Consider the following 25,722-nt stretch of genomic DNA (forward strand, 5'->3'; position numbering starts at 1 on the left):
TCCATGAGCAATGATGGAATGAAATTAGAACCCCGGTACTATCAGCCTCCATAACTTTTGGAAGTTTAGTAAAATCCCCTAACCTCGATCCTCAAACTTGTCTCCTAGGGTTGCTATGAGGATTCAGTACTGCAATCCAAGTAGCTTATTTAGCCCACTACTTTGTTCAAACAAACAACAACAACAAAAAATGTTAGCTATGATTACATTTATTGCTATGAAATTTGCTTGCCCTAAGATTAAAAGTAAAGATGAGAGCAGGAAATGATGTATGAAGGTAGCCATTCAAAGATCCTGGTAACCATAGGTCCAACCCCATTCTTCAGTGCATGACACCCTCAGACTCCATACCACATGAAAAGCTGCCTCCCACCTGTGCATTCAGATGTCAAAGAGTAAGCTAAAGATGTCTGTTGTCTCTTCTACACAAAATCTGTAGTGTGACACTCTGTTCTTCAAACGTAATCACATCACTGATTAAGCATCTATAGATTATATTCTTTGAAACCTATGTCCTAAAGGTGGAATTGAACTGGACTGAATTCTGCCTTCAGTCTGGCAATGAGAAAGTGAGTGAATCTGTGAAGACTTCAGTGTTGTCTTCGAGGTTCTCAACCTTCCATTTATGTTCCTCTTTCTTTGTCTCAATGGTAATTCCACCCACATATGCAGAAGCATCGATTTTTCGAAGTGTCTTTCTACTATCTTTCCCCCTACACATGCTCATCAAAAAGGAAGAGATCTAATGTCTGCCATTTATAGATGCTAACTGATTGATTGACTGATGACACTTGAGTGTGAATGAGTTTCTGTAAATGCCTAACCATAGTCAGGCCTGTGTATTTTAAGCCTTTTGTCTCTAATTATGGAATGAAAGATTGTAACCCATTAAAGTAATTTCAAGCATCTGTAAAATGAAAGGCAAGAATGCTTCTACAAGGTAAGGCCTGCACTAAAGGTAAATTTGCTTGACTCCTTTTAGGATAATTGTACATATGCTCAGAAGGGACATGAGACCTCCCTTTGAGATGGCCTCTTACTACCTTAAAGGTAATGAATTAGAAACAGTCTGTTGGAGGCCTGTCCCTGGGTGCCTGATTGCTCTCTTTCCTGACTTCTCTGTAGGCCTGGAGCCATCCTTCCCAGGACAAGTATGTTTGTTGGAATCTCTTCTACAGAGGCTTCACTTGATTCCAGATCAGACCAGACCATGAACGCAGAGGGCAAGCCCACTAGAGCACAGTAGGTGTCAGAAGGCGGACTGTGGTGTGAGCTAAGAATAGCAATCAGCATCATGATTGTACTCGAAAGATGCTGAGCAGAGATTCTAGTTCTCTGGATTAATAAGATGCTCCAGGAGCCTGGAGCAGACAAACAGAAATTCAAGTCATCAGCAGAAGAAAGTGGAGTCAAATTTAAGATCAAGGTCTCAGGCAAAGCTGTGGTCTTTGGGAAGAACATGGCAGAATGAAAGTGCTGGTTTGGGAACCAAGACTGGATAAGTAACCAAGATTCCAGTCCCTGTAAACAGCCAGGGACTGAGCCCAAAGTGTCCCAAGCTCTGTGCTTTAGAGACTCCCTAGGCTCTTGCAGCCATCCTCCTTGCCATGCAACGAGGAGGACCCTGTGCTAAGACGGCATGGATCCTGAGCCCAGCCCTCTATACTCTGCTCTTATGGCCATGAACTTGCGTCTGGGGCCTGAAGAGGCTTCTTCCTGTCCATTCTTTCAGTAATAGGCAGACCACCTATGTGGGTACTTTTGGGCCTGAGCTATGGATATGAAGTGGCTGTTGAGGGAAAGGGGAAGATGGACAGAGCTCGAATGTGGACGTGTGACTATGACATCCAGCCACGTGCACACAAGACCTTTCAAAGTGCAGAATAAAGTTGGGCTGGGAAGAGACGAGGGACAGCCAGGGGGCTTCCATTTGTGTTCTTAGCCTGGTGCTCCTTAAACTTGCGTGAGCAAGAAGATTAAAAAAAAAAAAAAAAAAAAAAACTTGACCCCAAAGCCTTCCAGGTAAGAATTAAGAGGCTACAGGTCACAAAGTTAAGTAGACTCCAAAGGTAAAGAATTAATCAATCATTTCATTACTCTTCCTTTCATACTTGAAGGCTAAATCCCCTACCCACCCCCCCTTTCTTTTCTAATTATAGTCCTTTCTCAGAAGACTAACCAGAATTCTCAAATGTATAGGGTTTTGCTTGTTTAATTAGTGCTTAATGTTTCTGAACAATTCCAATTTGGGAATTACAAAATCAAATATCTTAGAGCCCAGGAGTGGGAAGAGACTGTGGTAGCTTCAGGGTACCGTAGCTTCAGTGCTCCACCGACACTCACAGTGAAGGAAAAAAAAAAGTGAACAGGAAGAATTTAGGTACACTACCTTAAGTAAGTAAGTAAGTGTTAGTCACTCAGTCATGCCCGACTCTTTGCGACCCCATGGACTGCAGCCCACCAGGCTCCTCTGTCCATGAGATTTTCCAGGCAAGGATACTGGAGTGGGTTGCCATTTCCTTCTCCAGGGGATCTGCCCAACCCAGGGATCAAACCCTGGTCTCCTGCACTGCAGGCAGATTCTTTACTGACTGAGCTACAAGGGAAGCCCTTACCACCTCTAAATAAAACTTCTTCCCCTTCATGACTCCATGGAACATATTCCTGTGCTCTTTTTGGTATTTCTGGAAATAAAGTCTCTGTCCAAAATGTGTGTTATTAGAAAATACACTTTTATTAATTAGGATAACATATTATTTGTGTTCATAGTTTGCTGTGCTTCTCATTATTAAGTCCACTAGAAGAAGAATCTGTGTTTAATAAGAATATTGTTCATAATTTTATCTCTGTGAGATACTTTGCTACATATACCCTAGAATTAGTCAGGTTAAAACAGGCACGCACACACGTGCGTGTACACACACACACACACACACACACTTCTTTGCTTTGATATGAATGGTTTTTCCCACAAATACATGAACATTTTGGAATCACACAAGACATGTTTGATACACAACATTAGTAACTTACAAAGCTGATTTTTAAAGAAAATATTGAGAGTACAATTCTTAAATAATGAAGACCAAAATTCAAACAACCAAATCAGAAGGATACAACAAAATTAGTGTTGCCAGTTTCAAATTAGTTACTTTAAGAAGACAAACATTTATTGCACTACCCAGAATATTTTTGGAAGTCCTCTTTGGGGAATTTTTAGGTACCATTGGTCCAAATCTTTTGAAATATTCTTAGTGATGTTGAATCTTCATCAATTGAGGTCAAATTGTATTTTTAGAGAGAGCAAAAAGCCAATCAAAGCCAAGTCAGCTGCATAAGGTAAGTGATCAAGCTGAGTCGTTCCACTTCTGATCAGAATCAAAGCCGCCTGCAAACTCCACAGTGGTGTGTTTATGTGGTTTTATAAAGTTTCTACTGTCATTGAAGACAATTTTAGATGAAAGCTATAAATTTGTTCTGAGTATCATTAGAATGTGTAACTACTTCCTAAGATGATGATTTTGAACAAAAATTAAATTTGGGCATATAGCTTTTAATATACTTGTTTTATTTTAAAGTAGAAGGAATAAATTACTTTTTATTCTCAAACATCAAAATGATTTCTAGGTGAATTAAAAATGCCCTCTTTAAATTAAACAATAAAAATCTGGAAGAAATTACAGGTGATTAGCTAAACATCATAACAACAAAGTGGGAACCTTTAAAGAATATATTGATATTGGTACATTTGATGGTTTAAAAAAATACATCAGAAAAAAAAATGCACATAGAAGATTAAAAGACAATACACGGGAAAAAAAGAGACTTAGTAAATTTATACACCTTTGAAATGAAAAAAACTTAAATTGTTAGACTCAGTAAAAGAAAAGAACCATTCTCCTAGCTTACAAAATATAATTTGGCATGATGTTCCTCCAGGACAAATTGGTGCTATGTACAAAATGTCTGAAAAACATGTACACTTTTTGACACAGTAAGTTAAATTTTAAGAATGTGTTTGAAAGAAATTTTGAATGTGCACAAAGACATATTCAAGTAAGTTCTTCATAGTAGCGAAGGAGAAGAAAATCTGATGCCCAACTACAGAGGATTAAATTATTCAATCTTGATATTTCCATATAGTAGGATAATTAAAAACAGGAAAATGTTTATAATATACAAGTTGTCAAGCAAGAACACCATTGCAGTCATTTTACTTCTTTAAACAGTCAATTAATCTATTTTCAAATATTCTTAATTCAGTTTAATGAAAAACAGACTTTTGGCATTATGTGTGTGTGTGTGTGCGTGCACGTGTGTGTGTGTTAAATTGTTACTTTTAAAACACTCCTCTGCTGGTGATGTTGTAAGAGCTCTTCATTCTGGATAAAGCATTGCTTCTGTTCATGGACATTTTCTCACAGCAACACCGCACAGTCTGTTCTGCCTAAGCCATGAGGATACATGGGAACCGTCTTTGCCACCCGCACAGAACTGCCTGCTTTGGTGGGCACATTGCACTGATTTACTTTTTCCTCCTGAGAGCTGAGGTTTCTACTTTCTGAGACATTCAGAGTAGGTGATTTAAAGCTTGTGATTATCACTTCAGGATTGAGTCTGTTTTTAATGACAATTTAAATCACAGAGAACAACACTGCTCAATCTCCTGATATCCTTTCTATACCAGATGACCACTTAAACTCTATCTTCCTGCAGATCTTTGCACCTTTTCACATGTGTTTTCTTTTAGTTAAAGCTAAGAATATGATTTGGATTATTCATTTATTTCAGTGTGTTAAAACTTGAGCTCCTTCATCATATTTCAGGTTTGTTTAATAGCTTATAGGGGTTAAAATACCATCAACGAAATAACCAACACTGCATTTGGTTACATAGCAGAGGGCACTTTCTCAGTCCTTGCAAAGAAAACCCCAAAATAAGATCTTTTAGAAGTGTTGGTATGTCCCAACTAGAACAAAGAAGTTTTTTAATCTGAAAAGAGGCTATTGACAAAGGGATGATACTGAAAAACTGGGGATTTTTTTTTTATAGTCATATTAAAAAGTCATATTTGAAAAACTTGTCACAAATGTTGATAAAATAAGTTTAATCATCAAATATATATTGTGGACTCAAGAGGAGGTAGAACATATGCTATATTTGACTTAGTTACTAAAGCCCCAGAAAATTAAAGAATTCATTTAGAATTGTATTAATATGAGTAATGCTCTAAGATATGTGTATAATACAATTGTATTCCTCATTTTGTGAAGGTGATTTCAGAAAAGCAGTGTAGAAATGAGGCTTAAAACCATAGACATAACCACGTGGTCAGACATAACCCATGTGGTCCTGCCAGAAGCTACCTGTCTCACCTTGGGCAAACTGTTTTATTTCCTCCCACATACTGAAGGCATAATAATGCATGTCTTAAAAGTTACAAGATAAGCCTTGTAAATGAAATGAAATCATACATGAAAGACATTGCAGAGTTCTTGGCTCATAATAAGCACTAAATAAACAGTAGTCTCCATTATCATGGCTAACACCAGTTTTGATGCTCATTAAATTTCATGCTGTTCTCCTTTTCCGAATTGTCTCCTCACTTAGGTTGCATCTCCAAGATCCATTTCTTTTTCTTTTTATTTATTTAAAGGTTTTTTTATGTGGACCATTTTTAAAGCCTTGATTGAGTTTCTTACAATATTGCTTCTTTTTATGTTTTGGTTTTTTAGCTCAAGGCATGTGGGATCTTAGACCCCTAACCAGGGACTGAGCTTGTGTCCCCTGCATTGGAAGGCAAAGTCTTCAGGGAAATTTCTCCAAGATCCATTTCAATTTTAACTTTTTTCTAAGATTTCCTTGATTTTTCTGGCTTTTATTGATCTCTGTAAATGTTTCATAACTGATTCGTACCCCTTAACACAAATAAACTATAAACTCCTAGAGATCAGGAAAATGCCTCCTATTGTTTCAGAATTTCTTAAAGAATTTTATTCATCATCTCCATGTCTTAGTTATTTATTGTGATATAACAAACCCTGAGACTCAGTAGCTTAAAACAGCAACCATCTTATTATGTCTCATGATTTTTGCAGGTCAGGAATTTGGTCAGGGGTTGGTCAGGAGGGTCTATTATTTTGAAAAGCATTGAGAAAGTAATTGGTGGTATTCAGCTGGCAGCTGGACTGCTATGGAGGATCCAAGATGTCTTTATTCACATTCCAGTGCCTTGGTGAGGCTGTTGGGAAAATTGGGCTCAGCAGGTATGCCAGTGCCTACAGGAGGCATATGCATGTCCTTTACCCAGCAAGGTGGGCTCATAGCTATCGTTGGACTTCTTACATGTCAGCTGAGGCCACCAAATACATGGCCTTAAATAACTAAGAAGTCATGTAGCATCACCATTATTGGGGGACACAGTCACAAGCCTACCAGGTTCATAAGGAAGAGACATCATATATCCCACCCTTTAATGGCAGGAATGTCAAACAGTTTGCAGCCATGGTTTAAAACTGCCAAAAATGTCTCTGATATAAAGTGTACTTTGAGAGCAGAGACTATGTCCTGGTTATATTTACATTACCAACAGTGTCTTATAGGTCAGGAGATATTCAATAAAGATAACTAACTATAAGCTATAAACATCTTTTAAAATTTGATTACAAATATGCCTTTGTATTCTATATGAAGAGAAATCAAACTAATTATTGATGTTTTTCATATCAGAATCTAGTCTTCTTAAATTTTACTACCATGAAACCATGCCCATATTGAAAATGTCCTTATTACTGCCACCTATCTCTTCTTTCTCTCTTTCTCCTGTGTGTGTAAGATCTGAAGTCAGAGATATGGTGTTTTCTACCAATAATACTGCGGAAGCCACTTCTTTTCTTCAGAGCCAAATTTCATCTTTTTAATAATAATAATTTTAACATTAATATTGTTAGGTAATATTTAAAGTTTCATACAACTCTAAAACTCTGCAACTGTGGTTTACTCTTGTTATAATAACCACTGGAGAGCAGCATGGATCGGAAGAAACAGCACTGCTCTGGGGGCAATAGAACGTGGAGTTTGGTTCCAGACCTGCCCCCTGTTGATGATGTAAATTACTAGAGAAATTACTACTCTCCAAAGTGCCCAAGACTGTAGTGACTTGTGTGAGATAATAGATACGAAAAATCTTGATCAACTATAAAGAGTTGTGTGTCATGACTGGGAAACAGTTCTCTGCCTTCCTAAAGGGATGGTGGCAAGTCCTACAGGATTTAAGATAGAATCTGTCCTTGTACTAAACACAGCTTTGGAGCACTTCTTTGAATGACATCTATGTTGGAGTAGCTCTAGCCCCAGATCCTGCTACTGAGCGCAGCCCACACAAGTATCACCCTCTTGCCTTACTTGGAGGCTGCGTTTCTAATCATTGAAAACATGCATATCATCAGAGAAAGGCACTGATAATTCAGCCGGTGGGCCAGTATAGAGAAGTTATTCATTTCTGGGTTCAACCTCAGGTCAAAAACATGAAACCTCAACCATTAAGCAAAATGGTGACAGGCCCGGTAGTGATGACCCAAAGTGAACATATTGCTCATGAGAAGCAAGGGTAGGAATACAGTGGCCTGCAAAGGATGGCAAGTCAAGGTCAGGAACAACCAGGCCATAGTCCAGAGACGTATATGGAACAGAATGTTCAAGATGGAGTAGAGAACAGCAAAGGGGAGGTAACCACCAACAGGAAAGGTTATGGAAACCCTTCACGGGTGGACTGTATCTTCAGGGTTTGTTTCTTTCCTCCACCAGCTTCTTCTTTCCTTGATACTCTGCCTAAAATAGATAACTAATGAGAACATACTGTATAGTACAGGGAACTCTACGTAATGTACTGGATGGGAAGGAAGTCCAAAAAGGAGGAGATATGTGTGTATGTAAGGCTGATTCATTTCGCTATACAGGTGAAACTAACACAACAATGTAAAGCGATGGTACTCCAGTAAAAAAATAATTTTTAAAAAAAGACATCTGTATCTCCATAGGTCCTGTGAAGACATGGAAAGTGAAGGGAAAGTGTTAGTCACTCAGTCATGTCCAACTTGTAGCCTGCCAGTTTCCTCTGTCCATGGAATTCTCCAGGCAAGAATACTGGAGTGGGTTGCCATTCCCTTCTCCAGGGGATCTTCCTGGTCCAGGGATGGAACCTGGGTCTCCTGTATTGAAGGCAGGCTCTTTACTGTCTGAGCCACCAGGGAAGCTGGAAAAGGATACCTTCCTGCTGAAGAAGGCAGTTTGTTTTGCCTCCCAGGCCCACAGCTGGAACCGGACTCACTTCTTGAAACCCAGCTCCTCAGTTAGCTTCAGCCTCAGTACTTTTTTAGACATCTTACACCCTAACGTTCACATTGGAAGGATGCTGAGTTCACTAGGACTGTAGAATTTGTTTGAAGTTAGTACTTGTGTTCTCAGCAGTATTGTTTCCTAACTTATTTCTCTAATTTGCCTAGGCTTAATGGAAAGCATCACTAAAGAAATATGTAAAATGAATAGATTTATATCTAGTGCCTGGAACTGTTATGGTCTGGTTGTGGGGCCGTAATGCGTGGTAATGTCTGAGAATGGAGGAAGGAATGGATGATTTCTGCGTTCTCTTGTCCTTAGAGGTGGCTGAGAAACACCCACCCAGATACAAAAGTCAAGAGAGGGTCACACTCCACCTTGCCTTTGTTGATGACACGTTTTTTCAGCCCAGTTCTTGGCCTGCTGCTGCTGAGGGCTCACACAGCTCGGGGTGTCTGGGAAATGCCTGTTTCATTAAGGCTGCTGAACCCTATCAGATTACACTTCAGAAGTAGTGACCAGCTTACTTAAAACAAAGAAGCTTTGACCTTTCTCCCCTTCTGAAACCAAAAACAGATGAAGTTAAAGTGACTCATTTCCGGCTTTAAATATGCTCTAAGAAACATTTTCTCAAGTAGTTTTGGGCCTGAAGGTTTTTGGTTTTTTTTCATTTTTTTGGTTGTTTTTTGCTTTCGTTTTATATTTTTACATAAATACTCCTTCCTTTCTTTCCAAGGTCAACGGATCTATTACTTGTATTCATGGTGCAGCTGACTATCCTTTTTTTTTCTTCTTCTAGATTTCTTACTTTCTTCATTTAAAAAAAAAAAATCTGCGTTGTTTATAACCATGACCCTTGATCCTCCAAGTCTTAAAACAGCTTGGCTTTCAGCAGCTGAATCTGACAAGGTCAGCATTTTTCTGTTTATTCTGAGAATACTATTTACCCTCTGGGGTTTTTAAAAGCAATTCTGTAAAACATCACTTGGAAAAAGTTTGTAGCATTCATAGAGACTTCTATAAAGTCAGCTCACAATAAAAGACAATTTCTTACTCTGATTTCTGAACTCTAAGACAATCATCACAATTTGAGTATCTGGTGCCTAAGTAGCTGCTAACCAAAAATTTTAAATGAAATTATAACTATAAAATAATCTAAATGATCTAAATATTTATTTCACTTCAGTATGATGTGCTTCCAACTTGAATCAAAAACCAGACAATTCTGTCTTCTTCAGAAAATATTTCCCTGCAAAATTGCATGATACAATACATTAGTTATTGTAAGTCATGAATTAGGATACAGAGAGAAGGCAGACCTTTTCAGTAGTCAAGCTGCAGAACAAATCTACTTTTGATCAGTATGTAAGTTGTGAGTCAGCTGGGGCTCATAACTTGTGTTTAAGGAGACAAAAGCTGTTTCTGAACTGGTGAAATTGAGAATGTTATTTGAAAAGAGACTAACGTATTTGTTAAAGGTTCAAAGATAATCCGCCAGGCCTGGATACAGTTCTCCATTGACTGGAGCGACTGCCAACGCCTCTGCTTCAGCGTGAACACCTCAGAGCCCAGCAGCCCCTGGGATCAAGCTGAAAACATTACTTTCTAGCCGGGCGGTTTCATCACAGAACATGCCTCCCCGACACATGGAATTCCCCTCTAATAGGATTGACGGTGAAGCCAAAGTATGTAATGTGTTCAAATCTTATTAAGAAAAAGTTCATTCACTAGACTGTGAGAAGAAAACATTTTAACTCTAGCAAATGCGCTGCTAGGTCAGAATGCACTACAAGAGCAAACAGACATCTTTTTGGTGGTGGATAAGGGTTGGATAGGGGGTGAGAGGAAACACCGATGCCATAGGGAACACTGGGGTTTCTTCAGGAAGAGTAAGGATACTTGAATCTCGGGCTCAGGAGAATCAGGTAGCAGGTGCCTGAGAGGATCAGCACTGCTAAGTCTGCATTTATTCCTTGAGCTCTAACTGTACATTAATCCTATAAGATGGTCTAATAAAATAATGCATTTTTCAAAATGCTTAGCTGGCATTTCAGGAGGGGTGGGCATTTTTATTATTTACCAAGGAATGCATCTGGAAAGCAGTGGTGAATGAAGGCAGCTGGCGCTGTAGGCTGCTCTGGCCTCCAGGGGTCACCCTTCCCTTTAATGACTGTATAGTAAAAGTCTGAGACCCCACCCTGAGGGACCTGGGTCTTGCAGCAATTTCTTGTGCCCTCAAAACTCTGAGAAGCCCAGATGTTGCTTAAATGTTTCAGAATGTGTGCGGGTTGTCACTTTGCCCCTCAGCCAGCCATCTGTCTCGATCTGCTGCCACACCCTTCTGCTGGCCACCTCTTCCTGCCAGAGCCTGCCTTCTCGAGTGCCGTTTCTGCTCCCCTCAATCCAAAGCGTGGACGTGGGTCTGTATCATTACTCCCTACAGCCTGCAGCAGGCTGAGGAATTTCACAAAACTTTGCTGGAGGCTTACAGATAGCAGAAAGAAAAGAAATACGGGACAGGACACTAGATTTATGCAACTCCTCTTCAAATGCATACATCTCCCAGGGGTTCCCTGCTAAATGTCTCTCCCTTACACACACACACACGTCTTACACTATGTGGCACTGGCCAGCGTCCTTCTGTCTTGTCTGGAATCAAGAGTCTCACATGTCCTGTGTGACTACCACACACAGGAAAGTTTATTTTCCTAAGAGGAAATCTGATGTGATCTGAAAAGAAGACATCCCTTTATGTTATCTATGCAGCTTCTTTCCCTAGTGTATCAAACTTTCTCAGACTACAAGTCTTTGCCCTACCTTATTTTAATCAAGATGTGGAGGGGTGGACAGGGGACAGCTGTGCAATTTAAAAGGCAAGATGTTTCTGGATTCGAAGCCTTCATTTTCATACAGATACTGACATCCATCTAGATACGCTGTTCTACTGGGGAGTCCATGACTAAAGAAAGTACCCAGTGTGACTTAAGGAGGGGATCCTGGGATCACTCAGAATAAAGGAAAATAGTCAATACAGAGTCACAGGTATAAAAGGAGAAGGCAAGAACTGGATTCTGAGACCGGGAGGTTAATCAGCTCAGATCTTAGGCTGTGTAAACTGAGGAACTGTTAAGAGTTAGATGATGACACTTCCAAAGCAAAAGCAAAGATGAGAGGAATTATATACAGAGAAGCAAGAGATGGAAAAGAAAACTGCAGAAATGATCCATTGCGAAACAGAAATAGAGACACAGATGTAGAGGGAAAAAATGTATGGATACCAATGCGGGAAGGAGGAGGTGAGATGAATTGGGAGATTGGGATAGACATACATCCAATACTGATACTATATACGAAATAGATAAGTAATGAGAATATACTGGATAGCTCAGGGAACCCTAGTCAGGGCTCTATGGTGACCTAAATGAGAAGGAAATCCAAAAAAGAGGGGCTCTATGTATACATATAGCTGATTCACTTTGCTGTACAGTAGAAACTAACACAACATTATCAAACAACTATACTTCAATAAAAAATTAATTTAAAACAAAAAACAAAAAAATACCAAATGTAATATACTTTATTTCCTCAATGAAGTGAATTTCCCTGTTAAAGGCTAGAGATTGATTAGAAAAACCCATAGTGATTCACTCTGGATTAGACAAAAGCAAAGACCAGAGACATGAAATGAAAGTTTCACTGAGGACTGCCATTGTCCTTTCATTTGCCCTACTCTCAAGAGACTTGAACCAGGCATTTGGGCAGGGTACTAATTCTGTGTCCCTGCAAACCAGCACAGTCTAAATGTTTGTTCACACTTATTCAGAGCAGGACCTCATGAGGGAAAGACGGAAGACTCCTGTTGGTGGCAGCGTTTATCTCTGACCCAAACTTCAAGACTTCGCTGAATAAATCAAAGACTTTTCTGAGGAGATATTTTGATGACCAGCTATTGCTACTTGACCAGCTGATTTCCACTCCAAGCTAGCCTCTCAAAGTTTAGGTCCCAACAAGGTATATAACTTTCCTTGGAAATTTTCTAATAAATGTAATTCTTCCATCTTATTTATTGCCCAATGATGTCCTGGTGTCTCCTGCAGATGGAAGCCCTGGACACCATCTAGCTGGTCTACCTCTCAACACGTCTCTGCCATTCTTATACTCCTGTCACTTACTTGGGTTCCTGGTGTCAGGACCACCGAACATATGTCCCTCTTTCCCCACTTACCCACATGATAAAAACAGTGCATTTCCGAACACAAGATCTCTTGTCACGAGGACTCCCTCTAAACGCTGTGAACAGAAATGGTGGATCTAAAGGTATAAACAATAGTAGAGATGGAGGCCAAGATGTAGAAGATATGTATCCAAAATGTTCCTACGGTCATCTGGATATGACACGTTGAATGAAGTTTGGAGCCACTGCTTTGTGCTGCTGTCTAAAGAAAAGATTTAAGAATTCTGCCCCCAAAAAATAAGGCTACATTCTAACTTATTTAGTAAAACAGTACTTTGGACTTCTCGACACTTCTATTTCATTAGCATGGTTTGCGTGTAAACTTCTAATTGGTTTCTTTATACTCACTTTTAAAAATGAATATATTCTTCTGCATTAACATTTTATATAACATCATGGTCTAGACATGTACATGTACTGCTAAAATTAAATCATCAATAATCACTATCTAAAATGAATTACATTCCAAAAGCTCTGGCTAATGATTTATCTCTTCTTCATGGAACCGATCTCTATCAGATTGATTTATGTAGCAGCCAATCATGTTTCAGTAAACTGCAGCATGCACATGCATCTTTAAGTGATGATAAGCTGTGACTGTCCATTTATTTGTACAACACTAGCAACAAAAAAAAGAAGGAAAAAAAAAAGTCCCAACCTCTTTCAAAAGCTTCACACTCTGACCAAACCCTCTAAGAAATGATAATGGCCAATCCTCTATCACATTTCAAAATAACTGATATACTAGGATCAAGCATATGCAAAAACATACACAAAAATGGTGCGCCATTAAAAGAGTGACATTTGATACAGGGAATTCTTTGCCTTTGCATGTTTACATTATTCGCTTTGATAGCAAGGTACCTTTTTGCACATTTACATTATTTGCTTTGATAGTAGATGCTTTTGTTAGTTGTTGAAGTGATTGACAACCTCATGCTGTTCTATTTAATTGCCTTTTCTGCAATGCAAGGTTCTATGTTTAGAAGACGCTGTTTCATAAATAAACCCAAAGTGTGTGTGTGTGTGTGTGTATACTACAGAGGTTTCATTTCTCAAGTCAATTCTGTAACTATTCAGCTACAGCTGTCGCCATATTTATCTGTATTTACATTAGGGTTCATTCTCATCCTTCATATTTTTTTGGCTTTTCTATGTTTAAGGAAATTAACAGATCTTCTTAAAAGAATGAGAGCCTTTTCTTACAACTCTTCAATACAGAGGGAAGGGTGGAGGTATTGGACATATAATGTTTTAGCGTAAATCATCTATTCCTTCAAGCCCCACACAATTTTCTGCATAAGACCACCTCTAAGATTTAAAAACTGTAAGGATTTTGCATTCTCCCTGAATTTATGTTCTAGTTTTTGGGTTTGTTTTCTCAATAAATTCCAAATACTAATTTTTTCCAGTTAACAAAATATAATATAGAAATATTACTGTGAAAGGGTTTTGTCACATGATGATTTCAAAAATAGTCTCCCATTGAGAGTTTGGTCAATCATATGATATAAAAATATACAGCTCAATAGTAAGATCTTTAGTGATTTTTTTTAACTTAGCTAAAAATTAAGTTCAATTCTGAAAATTAAGTTATTATTATATCTTAGACTTATCTTCAGAAATAGTTCAAGATGATTATTACTGCTTTTTTTTTTTTTTTTTAAATGTAGTCACTCTTTGTTATTTGTCACAGGTCTAGATGATCCTGAGCACATTTGATAACAAACTCCATAGGCATTCTACAGGTCAACACACATGATATTAACACTGTGGTGACTTTCCCTCCAATACTCTGTTGTGAGCTAAAGTCACAGAGACAGTGATTTTAGAGGCAAAGAGGTAGAGAAATGAAGCAGACAGACTGTTGTTTTCAACTGGTCTGAGACATAAAAAGTTGGATCGACTATGATTGTTTCAATTGTTAAATGAGGCAGGGTGATGTAGATAAAGTACTTAAATTTAAATCCTGACACTACCAACTCATTTGAGGAGGAAATGGCAACCCACTCTGGTATTCTTACCTGGAAAATACCATGGACAGAGGAGCCTGGCGGGCCACAGTCCACAGGGTCATAGTTGTGTAATTGTGTGTATCTCTTAACCATTCTGAGTTGTTTCTTCATCTGTAAAATGGAAACACACAATATCTACTTTCTAAGAAATAGCCACCATTGGATGACCTGGAAAAGAAGAAGCCAGAAGAATAAGTACACAGCTCCCAGTCCTCACTTTCTCAATCTCCTCTCTCATTGGCTAAACCCAATGTGAATCCCTGACTTCCCTGGCTCAGACAGTAAAAAATCTGTCTGCAGTGCAGGAGATCTGGGTTTGATCCTTTAGTTGGAAACATCCCCGGAAGAAGGCAATGGCAACCCACTCCAGTATTCTTGCCTGGAGAATCCCATGGACAGAGGAGCCTGGCAGACTACAGTCCATGGGGTTGCAAAGAGTCAGACACAAATGAGCAACTAACACTTTAACTTTTTTCAGCAGGATTTTCAGAATCCAGAAGACAGGAGTTCACTGACGCAATTCACAGGGAAAGCCTCCAGGGCAGAGGCAGGGTGGAGAGTGGTGAAGAGTAGATGATGAGAGATAAGGAAAAAGTCAATGTACCTATGAAAGAAAGCAATACAGTCCTAAAATAGAGAACCCAGAAAGAATCAGGTCAGAGCAAGACTACGGAGGAGGTAACACATAGATGGTGCTCTGAAGAATGAGGAGTCAAACACATAAAGAGATAAGCAGAGAGAATTCTAGGCAAAAAGAATAGTATTGGCAATGGTCCTGGTGTAGGAAAGAGCTGTCTGTACTCTGTGACTTGAAAGAATACTCATGTGGTTTTCATAAGTCAAGGTAGGAATTTAGACCTAATTGGTTGTGCAATGGGTTTTAAATAGGAGAGTGACATTTGGAAGAAGTTTACAGATGCTGTGTGAAGAATGAACTGAACAAGAAAACTGGGAGAAAAAAAAGGAAAAGGAGCATTAAAAAAAAAAAAAAAAGCTAAATATACAATAGAGTAGATGTCACAAGGCAAAACCAAATGATTAAATGGCAAATGAGTCATACAGACCAGAAAGTTCATGTGTTCAGAGAAAGGACAATGCCTTTCTACTTGAGTTAATAATGAAGGTTTTATCAGAAGACAGTTTAAACTGGAACTTAGAGGCTGGTACAGAATTAAAACAAATGGAGAGAAAGGGGAAGCCCAATCCAGAATAGGAAGAAATGGAAATCAGTAATTACGTACAAATGTTTGGCAAAGAATGAAGAGGGCTTTTTTCAGGCAAGGAACAAGGGAAACGGAGCTGGGCTCAGGAAGAAGGACATATATGAGTATATTGGGATTTGTTAATTAATTTTCTGTTCTTCTCAGGTCAAGTTTTTACTCTTATCCAAGTCTTTCAATAAGTTTGGTAAGATTTTCAGGTACTCTTGATACAAGAGAGATATTTTAGGGTTTACCCCTTCAAATCATATCACATAACCAATCTATCAGCTACTGATCTAACTTATGCAAAGCTGCTTTTCAAAGATCAGAAATAACCAAAGTAAAATGTACTCCAAACAAGGTTTGGCAAGCCAGTAACATAAGCATGGATTACATTACATGCTGTTCTAGAGTATCTATTACATCTTTGCTTCTCTGGTGCAGAAAGTTGAGAAAGACCTATATATTTGTTCTTACTGTTTTTTTTTTTAAGCTAGGAAATCTGATTTTATTGATGATGGAAATTGAGCTGTATTTCTATTGGCCTACCAACACACGGAAAAGTAGAGGCAGCATCTATACAAATTCTTAAGAATAAAGTTTTAGTTTTAAGAGATGACTAGTGCTATTTTTTGAGACATTAATGCTTCAAACTCATTCTTGTTCTGTGTGTATATATATGTCATATTGAACTATTTTGTTATATTTTTCCTAGAAAATGGCATCAAATTTTTATTTGAAACATGTTTTCTTTAATTCTAGAATATAGTTTTCTTAATATAAGACAGGAGAAGGCAATGGTACCCCACTCCAGTACTCTTGCCTGGAAAATCCCATGGATGGAGGAGCCTGGTAGGCTGCAGTCCATGGGGTCAATGTAATTGGCAATATATTTAATTCTATAAATCATTTAAATCTATTATATTTTCTATATATATCAATTAATGATACAAATATTATGTATTCATGTGTGGAACTGAAGAGTCAAAGTGTTTAAGATCATTGCTCAAGATTATCTAACAAGTAAAGGGCATAACTAAGACTTGAGTTGAGAAATAATTAGGAAAATAATTTTCCCACATCTCTTTTTTGCGATATTTTGAACCTTCCTCTGAGGACAGTAGAGTCACTAATGAAACTCATCGTGAAAGTGAAAGTGAAGTTGCTCAGTCGTGTCCAACTCTTTGCAACCCTGTGGACTGTAGCCCACCAGGCTCCTCCATCCATGGGATTCTCCAGGCAAGAATTCTGGAGTGGGTTGCCATTTCCTTCTCCAGGGGATTTTCCTGACCCAGGGATCGAACCCAGGTCTCCCGCATTGCGGGCAGATGCTTTAACCTCTGAGCCACCAGGGAAGCCCAACTCACAGTAATTGTATATCAATTAGTATTTCACAATAAGGCTAATAATGACCAAGTGAAATACAGGTAAAAATAAAAACCTTTACCAGGACTTACGTTACAAAGTGACTTTATTTATGGAACCCAAACATACCTCATAATTTGTTATGTTATTGTCTCTGTGATTGTTTAATTCATCTGTACCTCTCTCATGAGATTATTAAAAATGAACAACTAAATAGTGGTAATTCAAGTCAATTCATTCATGAATTGATTTTGATTCCTTTTCTATGCCCATTTGGAACTCACACTTTGTTCAAGGCTTTGCTCAGTTTCCACCCATTCCACATAGGGTTCCTGACTACTGAGACCATTTTCTATCTCCCTTTGCTTTCCACACTCCACATTAATTTGGGGCATTACTTTGTACCTAAGGAGTTCAGTCTTATGGGGTTAAACCCAGTGCTTGTAAAAAAATAGAAGGATTTCTGGCTTCTTCTTTCAAAGCTTTCTTCTCACCACCCCATTATAGCTCTTCACTTAAGTTTGGCCAAGTGTATCCTCTTTATTGGGAATTTGAATCTTGAGCAAAGTAATACAGAAACAAAATACAAGAACTAAAGAAATGACTAGAAAAGGTCAATTTAAAGGAACTTTAAAAGCATTGATAGGAATTCAATTCATACTGCTGAATTAATTTTCAATGAGAAGAGTACAAAAGTAAGTAATCATCAAGTAAGCAAACTATTCCTTGAGTTATACTTTTCCTAGTAAAATCTAAAAACATCATAATGGAAACTATTCACTAACCACAATATCTTCTATAAAATAAAGCCACATTCATGTTTAAATTCTACAATTTTTTGTTAAATACAAGACAAAGGCTTTTATCTCACCATGAAGACCAACAGAAGAGAGAGGAATGTGGAATTAATAGTCAAAGTCAAGTGAAGTAATAAAATGGAGTTCTCCGTGACCCATGGCCTTTTCTGCAGTACTTTAGTACATTCCTTTGATAAGCAAATACCAAGATCACATTGCATTCATAACACACTAGGAACTTGCACAGAGAGATTGATTTCATTTTTTATTATTCAAAAATTCTAAATGAGTCTCTCAGAGTGTTTGTGAACAGCATCATTTGTGGTATTTGGAGAGTTCATTGTATTGTCAATGATTTTCACAAATAAAAGAATACAAAAAATGTAGAGTGCAGTCTATAAGGGTACGAATAAACCACAGAAGTAATAACAACACTGCCTGCTGGTATGCTGCTGCTGCTGCTAAGTCACTTCAGTTGTGTCCAACTCTGTGTGACCCCATAGACAGCAGCCCACCAGGCTCCCCCGTCCCTGGGATTCTCCAGGCAAGAACACTGGAGTGGGGTGCCATTTCCTTCTCCAATGCATGAAAGTGAAAAGTGAAAGTGAAGTCGTTCAGTCGTGTCTGACTCTTAGCGACCCCATGGACTGCAGTCCGCCAGGCTCCTCCATCCATGGGATTTTCCAGGCAAGAGCACTGGAGTGGGTTGCCATTGCCTTCTCTGCCTACTGGTATAGAACCTTACTATTCAAAAACACTTTAGTAATTGTGATTCAAATGATTTGTATCATATGAAAAGAAATTCTATGGAGAAATTAAAGAAATTATCTGTAAATATCACTCAGACATCCATTTAGAGACACAATATTTTCAGAAAGTTATTTTATTCACTAAATATAATATATTATATATACATGGTATCATGTCTATATACAAATTTTTCAATAACTGGATAAGAACATATTTCATTTTTATCCAGAATAAGTAAATGTTGGCTTTTTATACACAAATGATAAGAATGTTATTTTTCACAGTAATGCTTAAAGAACTTGGCTTTCCTAAATAATTCATGTAATTTTTCCTCTGTTAGTACCCATTTGTATAACTGTGTATGATGAAAGTTAAGAAGTACCCCATCAGGAGGGGATGAAAGGCTGGCAACACTTGAAAAATTATAAACTAAACAGAAGTGATGCTATGGTCCCCCTTTCACATAAAAAAAAATCATAAAGTATTTCCTGTTTTGTCCCATTTCTCAGCTGGAACATACTCTCATAGAGGGAGCATGAAGAGATTAAAATCTAACTTTTTTTCTTCTTTAAGAAAACATAAGCATAATCACTTTTGATTTCTTTCAAGTAGTTCAATAAACAATGAGAACTATTTTAAAACTACAGGCATTCCATGGGAATCTCTCTGAAAAGAAATAACTTACACTGAATGTCATTTTATGAGTTAAGTTTATGGCAAGCTATAATCTTTTTGCAATATAGAGTGCAGTAAAAGCTAATTCATACATGTCCCTTTTCATCCAGTATATACAGGAGATCCAAATTTTATCTGCCGGAAATGACCTAAGGTGATTTTTTCTTCCTTTGAGAAGCAGAAGAATATTAAAATTGCAGGTACTTGTCAAGAGTTTCCTTAATTTACAAATGATCTACTTGACACTGAGTGCCTGGGGATGTCTTAATTTGTCTGCATCGGTGTTTCAGATCATGGTCCATAATGTGAGGGTTCTCTACTGTAGACAGAAAGCGCATGGGGACAGAGAGAGGAAGACAGCCAGAGGTTACTTAAACCAAGAATTGGAAGATCTTAGGCAGTTCAACCTGAAACAAAGGCATAAAACACACCATACCCTAAACCTTATAAAATAAAGGAGGAGGTAATGGGCACTCATGAAGGGCCAGCCACACGGATGCCCCCACATGGTGCAGGGCCAAATACGCGGAAAATATACTGATGTATCTGGAGAACTGGGAACTTCTCTAATGTGTGTGGGTTTTGATTTGGTATTTATTTCCAGGCAGCCTTTATTAGGAAATCCCTCAAAACCAAAAGGCCTTCACGTTGGTTTCAGGGTCATGAAGGAGGAGAACTGGGAGACTATGTCATATTTCACAGACCTGGCAGGCTGATGGGGAAGGACTTCAGAAGATCAAAATGTGCTGGGGCAGCTGGAGAAAAAAGAAAGAGGAGTGATCTTTGTGGTCTTTCAGAAGAAATAATAAAGCAAAGAAGAGCAAAGGTAAAGGTTCCTTTACCAATAATATTTATTGACACTTGCTTTATTCTGTCTCTACCTTTCTAGGATTCTAGGTTTCATAATGAATAAGAGTATATGAGCAATGAGCCATTAATAATTTCATGCTGGAATAATACTTGGCTTTTGTACTGCACACATTTGTATGTGTCAAATTACTTGATATTCATATCCATCAACCACATTTTATGAGTCAGAAAAAATGAGGATTAGAAATACTAGGCCTATTAATTTGAGAAACAAAGACTAGAACCTGAGTTTCTAGTTGTCTGTTTCATGGAATGAATGAGTTTAGATACAACTCTTTTCCTCCAAAGAGAGAATAGGAATGCTTTCCAGAAGCAAAACTGAGCTGATATTTTAGTGTGAATAATTATTGGATGCCTTGCTGAGACTTGTTTTGCTTGTCCATTCCAACAACTAAATCTTTAAAAAATAAAGCTGACATTTGTTTTGGTTTTCTCTAAATGAAGAGTGTAGGTATTTATGTGGTGTTTTCCTTGTGGCTCAGCTGGTAAAGAATCCACCTGCAATGCAGGAGACCTGGATTCAATCCCTGGGTTGGGAAGATCCCCTGGAGAAGGGAAAGGCTACCCACTCCAGTATTCTGGCCTGGAGAATTCCATGGACTATACAGTCCATGGGGTTGCAAAGAGTCGGACACAACTGAGTGACTTTCACTTTCACTTTCACTGTGCAAAAGTTCTGTAAACTCCTTTAGATCTTTTCTGTAACCAAATCCCATATAGGAATCAGGTGTCAAAATCTCCCTCTCTTCTCCCCTCCTTCCCTCTCTTCTCCCCTCCTTCCCTCTCTTCTTCACTCCCTTGGTCTTTACCTTCCCATCCCATCCCCTCTCCCCTCCAACCCCTTCACCGCCGCCCTCTGCGTGCTAACCATTTAGCTTCATATTGCTCTCCCTTTTGTTTCCTCCTTTTAGCCTTGCTGCTTATACCATTCCTCTTGGAAAGTCCCATCGTTCCTATATGTAGACCTCTCTGCCTGTCGTGTCTTCAGGAATTATATACTGACCCACAGCTCTTAGCTCTCATAATTCTAGGAGCATTTGCGCAGAATTCTTCTGGATAAAACTCCTCATCCTCATTATATATTTAATCACTAAACTTCTTTGGATTTTTTTCTAATTCTCAAACAATTTCAAGGGAAAAATACATCCTTCTTGGGGGCAGGTGCATGATTCACAATGGTTCTCTCTTTCTAAAAAAAATTTTTTTTTCTTTTGTTCAGTTCAGTTCAGTCGCTCAGTCATGTCCGACTCTTTGCAACCCCATGAATTGCAGCACGCCAGGCCTCCCTGTCCATCACCAACTCCCGAAGTTCACCCAAACTCATGTCCATCGAGTCAGTGATGCCATGTAGCCATCTCATCCTCTGCTGTCCCCTTCTCCTCCTGCCCCCAACCCCTCCCAGCATCAGAGTCTTTTCCAATGAGTCAACTCTTCGCATGAGGTGGCCAAAGTACTGGAGTTTCAGCTTTAGCATCATTCCTTCCAAAGAACACCCAGGATTGATCTCCTTTAGAATGGACTGGTTGGATCTCCTTGAAGTTCAAGGGACTCTCAAGAGTCTTTTCCAACACCACAGTTCAAAAGCATCAATTCTTCAGTGCTCAGCTTTCCTCACAGTCCAACTCTCACATCCATACATGACCACTGGAAAAACCATAGCCTTGCATGACCATAAAACCAGGCTCTTTCTCTGGAATATAGATGATTGATTCAGGAGAGGTGATTACTTCAAGGGTAGCTAATCCAAGCTGGTAGCATCAGCTTCTCTTTCCTAGAAACTTGAAATTTAAAATCTAGAGACACAGACTGAGATGTGCCAGAGCTGATGCAAACAGAGACGAGGCAGGGGATGAAGGCGCAAACCACACTCCTGCCTCTGAGACCCGAGATCCTACTGCTGCCCCCTCACCTGAGGTCCTGGGGAAGCTCACCCTGGGAGGTGATGAATTCCCCACTATCATCCCAGTAACATCCCAGTAAGTCACGAGCTAGAGCCTTTTTTTTGTTGTTGTTACTGGAGGAAACTATTTTCCAAAAGGATCTAGACCAAGAGATGGTTGCTTAGTTGAAAAAAGCTCTTCAGGTGGGAAACCATAAAAGTGATGATACTTCAGATTCTTTAAGATATAAAATGTATAGATGTTTTCCAATTATTTTTAGATCTGCTGATTGGAGTTTCTACTGTTATTCTTGTAAAAACCACAGCCAAAATCAATAACTGTGAGTTCTAATTTAAGCTTCTTCAAAGTAAAATAGGAGTTTTAAGCTAGTAGTAAAGCAATCTGGGTACACAATTACTTCAAATTCTACCAATTTTTTTTTCCTGATTCATACTTGTCTAAAAACATGTGATCGCTGAGCAATGTTGCTTTAATGGATTGCCCTTATCAAGTTTTCCCAAGTATTTAATTTAATTACTGCACCCACAACAATTCTTTCACTATGTCATCAGGAAATATTAAATTACATGATTATAATACTATAACAGTTTGGAAACAAAACAAACATACCTTGCTCTTATTAAGCATTAAGTTCACCAGTAAGAGGAAAAAGTGCTCAAGCATGATAGAGAATAACCATTTTTGCAATAACTCTTGCATTTAGCATGATGCAGGCATTAGTGCATTTTATAGGGCAATTGGAAGGCATCTATTAATCTAGAGCAGTGGTTAAGTGGAGATATATTAAAAGAGCACCCACTAGACTTAAAGCCAAAAGACACCTAACTAATATAAGACATGCAAGGTCAATATAAGACATCGAGGTCAAAGGAAGAACTTTAAGTAGATGAAAATACTGTACATTTAGCCTTTTCCACAATTTTACTTATGTTAATAGTTAGATACTAAAGAGAAAGTGTGGCTCAGTGAAATAAATCAAAAGCTGGCCTTTGGAATGAATACTGACTCTTTCCCAAGCTGAACATCTCTTAACAGGCAAAGCAACTGTAATGGTCAGCCGCCAAACGACTGCATAGTTTATTGCATTCAGGTAGAAAAGAAGAAAGTTGAGAAAATTTTAACATTCTCTGGAAAAGTGTGTAGACCTGATCTTTATAATCAGTCTTCACTTTTTAATAATTATTAACTGCTTATTATGATTGAAAGGGGATTTAATCAATAAGAGGTCATTAGGAATTATAAAATGAGAATTGTATTCTGAAGAAAAATGTAAATATAAAACACATATATGTATCTATGTATAAGTCCAGCCAATATTATTAGACACTCTGGCTGTTAATGGTATTGTGTTTCTGACTTAGATATAGTGTGGTCCCTAAGTTTGATATGAAAACGACACGAGAAAATGAAGTATGCTTTTAGTTGATTATGCTAGAAGATATAATAAAGAATATAGAATTGCCACTTGAAAATTCATCAGGTGTTCTTTCATATCATTAGGTTGTGAATTTCTAAAGTTCAATGGCCATCAATATATATTGATCAACCTTCAAAAAGAAGAATTAATCTGTAATCATGAATAATGACCTCTACATGACATTGATGATCCCTAAATCAGAAACCTACATGCATGAGAGAATTAACATATATTCAGCATGAAAAAAAAAAAGTGAAAGTGTTAGCCACTCAGTTTTGTCCAATTCGTTGTGACACCATGGACTGCAGACCAACAGGCTCCTTTGTCCATGGAATTCTCCAGGCAAGAATATTGGAGTGGGTAGACATTCCCTTCTCCAGGGGATCTTCCCTGACCCAAGGATCAAACCCAGGTCTCCCACATTGTAGCACTGTAGGCAGATTCTTTATTGTCTGGGCCACCATGAGAAGTGAAAGTCGCTCTGTCATGTCTGACTCTTTGCAATCCCATGGACTGTGTAGTCCATGGAATTATCCAGGCCAGAATGCTGGAGTGGGCTGCCTTTCCCTTCTCCAGGGGATTTTCCCAACCCAGGGATTGAACCCAGATTTCCCGCATTGCATGCAGATTCTTTACCAGCTGATCCACCAAGGAAGCCCTGTATTCAGCCTATCTATAGGCCATTCGGACCTAATGAAATTCTTTCAAAGGATGCCTCCATACACAGGGTACCATACTAACTCTTAGCAAATAGAATTGCCCTAAATTTCTTGATTGGACCAGCCCTGCAAAGAATGGCACGCTTCCAGAGTCATACCCCAGCCCGGAATCTCCTGTGTTCATTTTCTCAGATAAACTGTGTGTAACCTCCAGTGACAAGAAGGAGTCATCAGTGCTGAGTTCCTACTCTGCAAGCCCGCCGACTTCAAAACCCGGCCCATCGGCACCAAAGACTGCCAGGCTAACAGTGTGCAGAGAACCAACAGAGACAGACGCCAAAGGGACTGCAGAAAGCGGAGCTAAAGCTGCTGATCACAGGTGATCGGGATGCTGTGAGGCACCACCGGAGGTAATGTGGAAAACCTGTCATTTTCTGGGTAGCGACAGGAGTGCCCGTGGGCAGAATGGGGGTGGCTAACACCACAGAAACCATGTCACACTGCTCAAGAGTGAGCATGCAAGTGGGACTCTAACAGCAAAAGGATTCCCCACCAGCACTCCCAGGACAGGAAGGACTAAGTCATTACGCGGTGCCTGTGAACTCTCCACAGGGCTCCATTGATCTTGCGGTCTGCACTCATGCACAGGGCTTGAAATACCTTCAGCTCTGTCATCTGCAAATACTAGCAAAGGTTGCTCCCTCTCTCCAAAGTTAGGAAGGACAGGGACGATACCCAAACATGCTCATGCAGGCAGGTGCAAGTTGGGGTAACAAAAAAGCATTGTCTTTTATATATCCCTCCCCCACCCTACGGGACATTTTAGGGACTGGAATGTAAAACCTTCATTTCGAATGTATTGGGATGGAGGTGGATGCAGTATCTCCATCTGATCAAATTTCTACACAAGTAACACAAATTTCATATTCATTCATTCACATCTCACCAAAGATGTATCTTTGGATCCCAGGGCTTTGTGGGTCCTTTTCTCACAATACTTTTATTACTCTATTTTGAAATAGGATAATCACTCTTTAATTCACCTATTCAGCAAAGTTTTCTTGAATGCCTATCATGTGCCTTCACTGTGCTAGGCATTGTCTTGTTAAAGAACAAGATGGGAAAGCCTCTGCCTTCCTGGAGTCAAAGTTCAGATGACAGATATTTTAAAAATTAAACTTTTGTGAAAACTACAACCCATCTAGGTGTCTTGAAGCAATATCAGGTGCCTAGGTTGTAGGCCCTCAATCTAGACTGACTATATAATGTTTAGCAGTAGTTGGGACTCTGGCTGGCACAGAACAGATACTTACTAAATAGTTTACTAAATTGATCTAATGAGTATCAGAACAACAATAAGATTGCATGAATAATTGGAAGAAAAATTTACATTTTAGAGACATTTTAGAAGTGATATCTTTTCTTTCCCATCAGGATATTTGCTTTTCATTCCTTGAATTGTAAATATTTAAAAGTTTATTAAAAAAAGAAAACCTAATA

At 38.7% G+C, this 25,722-nt stretch overlaps 1 long non-coding RNA gene across 2 annotated transcripts in view; it reads right to left on the reverse strand.

Moving 5' to 3' along the window:
* The window catches only part of LOC139184232 (uncharacterized), a 140,232-nt gene that overhangs the window by 63,387 nt on the left and 51,123 nt on the right, over nucleotides 1–25,722 (reverse strand). For both annotated transcript variants that reach the window (XR_011567810.1, XR_011567809.1), the window contains exon 2: nucleotides 14,596–14,697. This is a non-coding gene — a long non-coding RNA (uncharacterized lncRNA). The remainder of the gene's footprint in view (nucleotides 1–14,595; nucleotides 14,698–25,722) is intronic.

This window comes from Bos indicus, chromosome 7, assembly GCF_029378745.1.
Source record: "Bos indicus isolate NIAB-ARS_2022 breed Sahiwal x Tharparkar chromosome 7, NIAB-ARS_B.indTharparkar_mat_pri_1.0, whole genome shotgun sequence".
Taxonomy (NCBI): Eukaryota; Metazoa; Chordata; class Mammalia; order Artiodactyla; family Bovidae; genus Bos; species Bos indicus.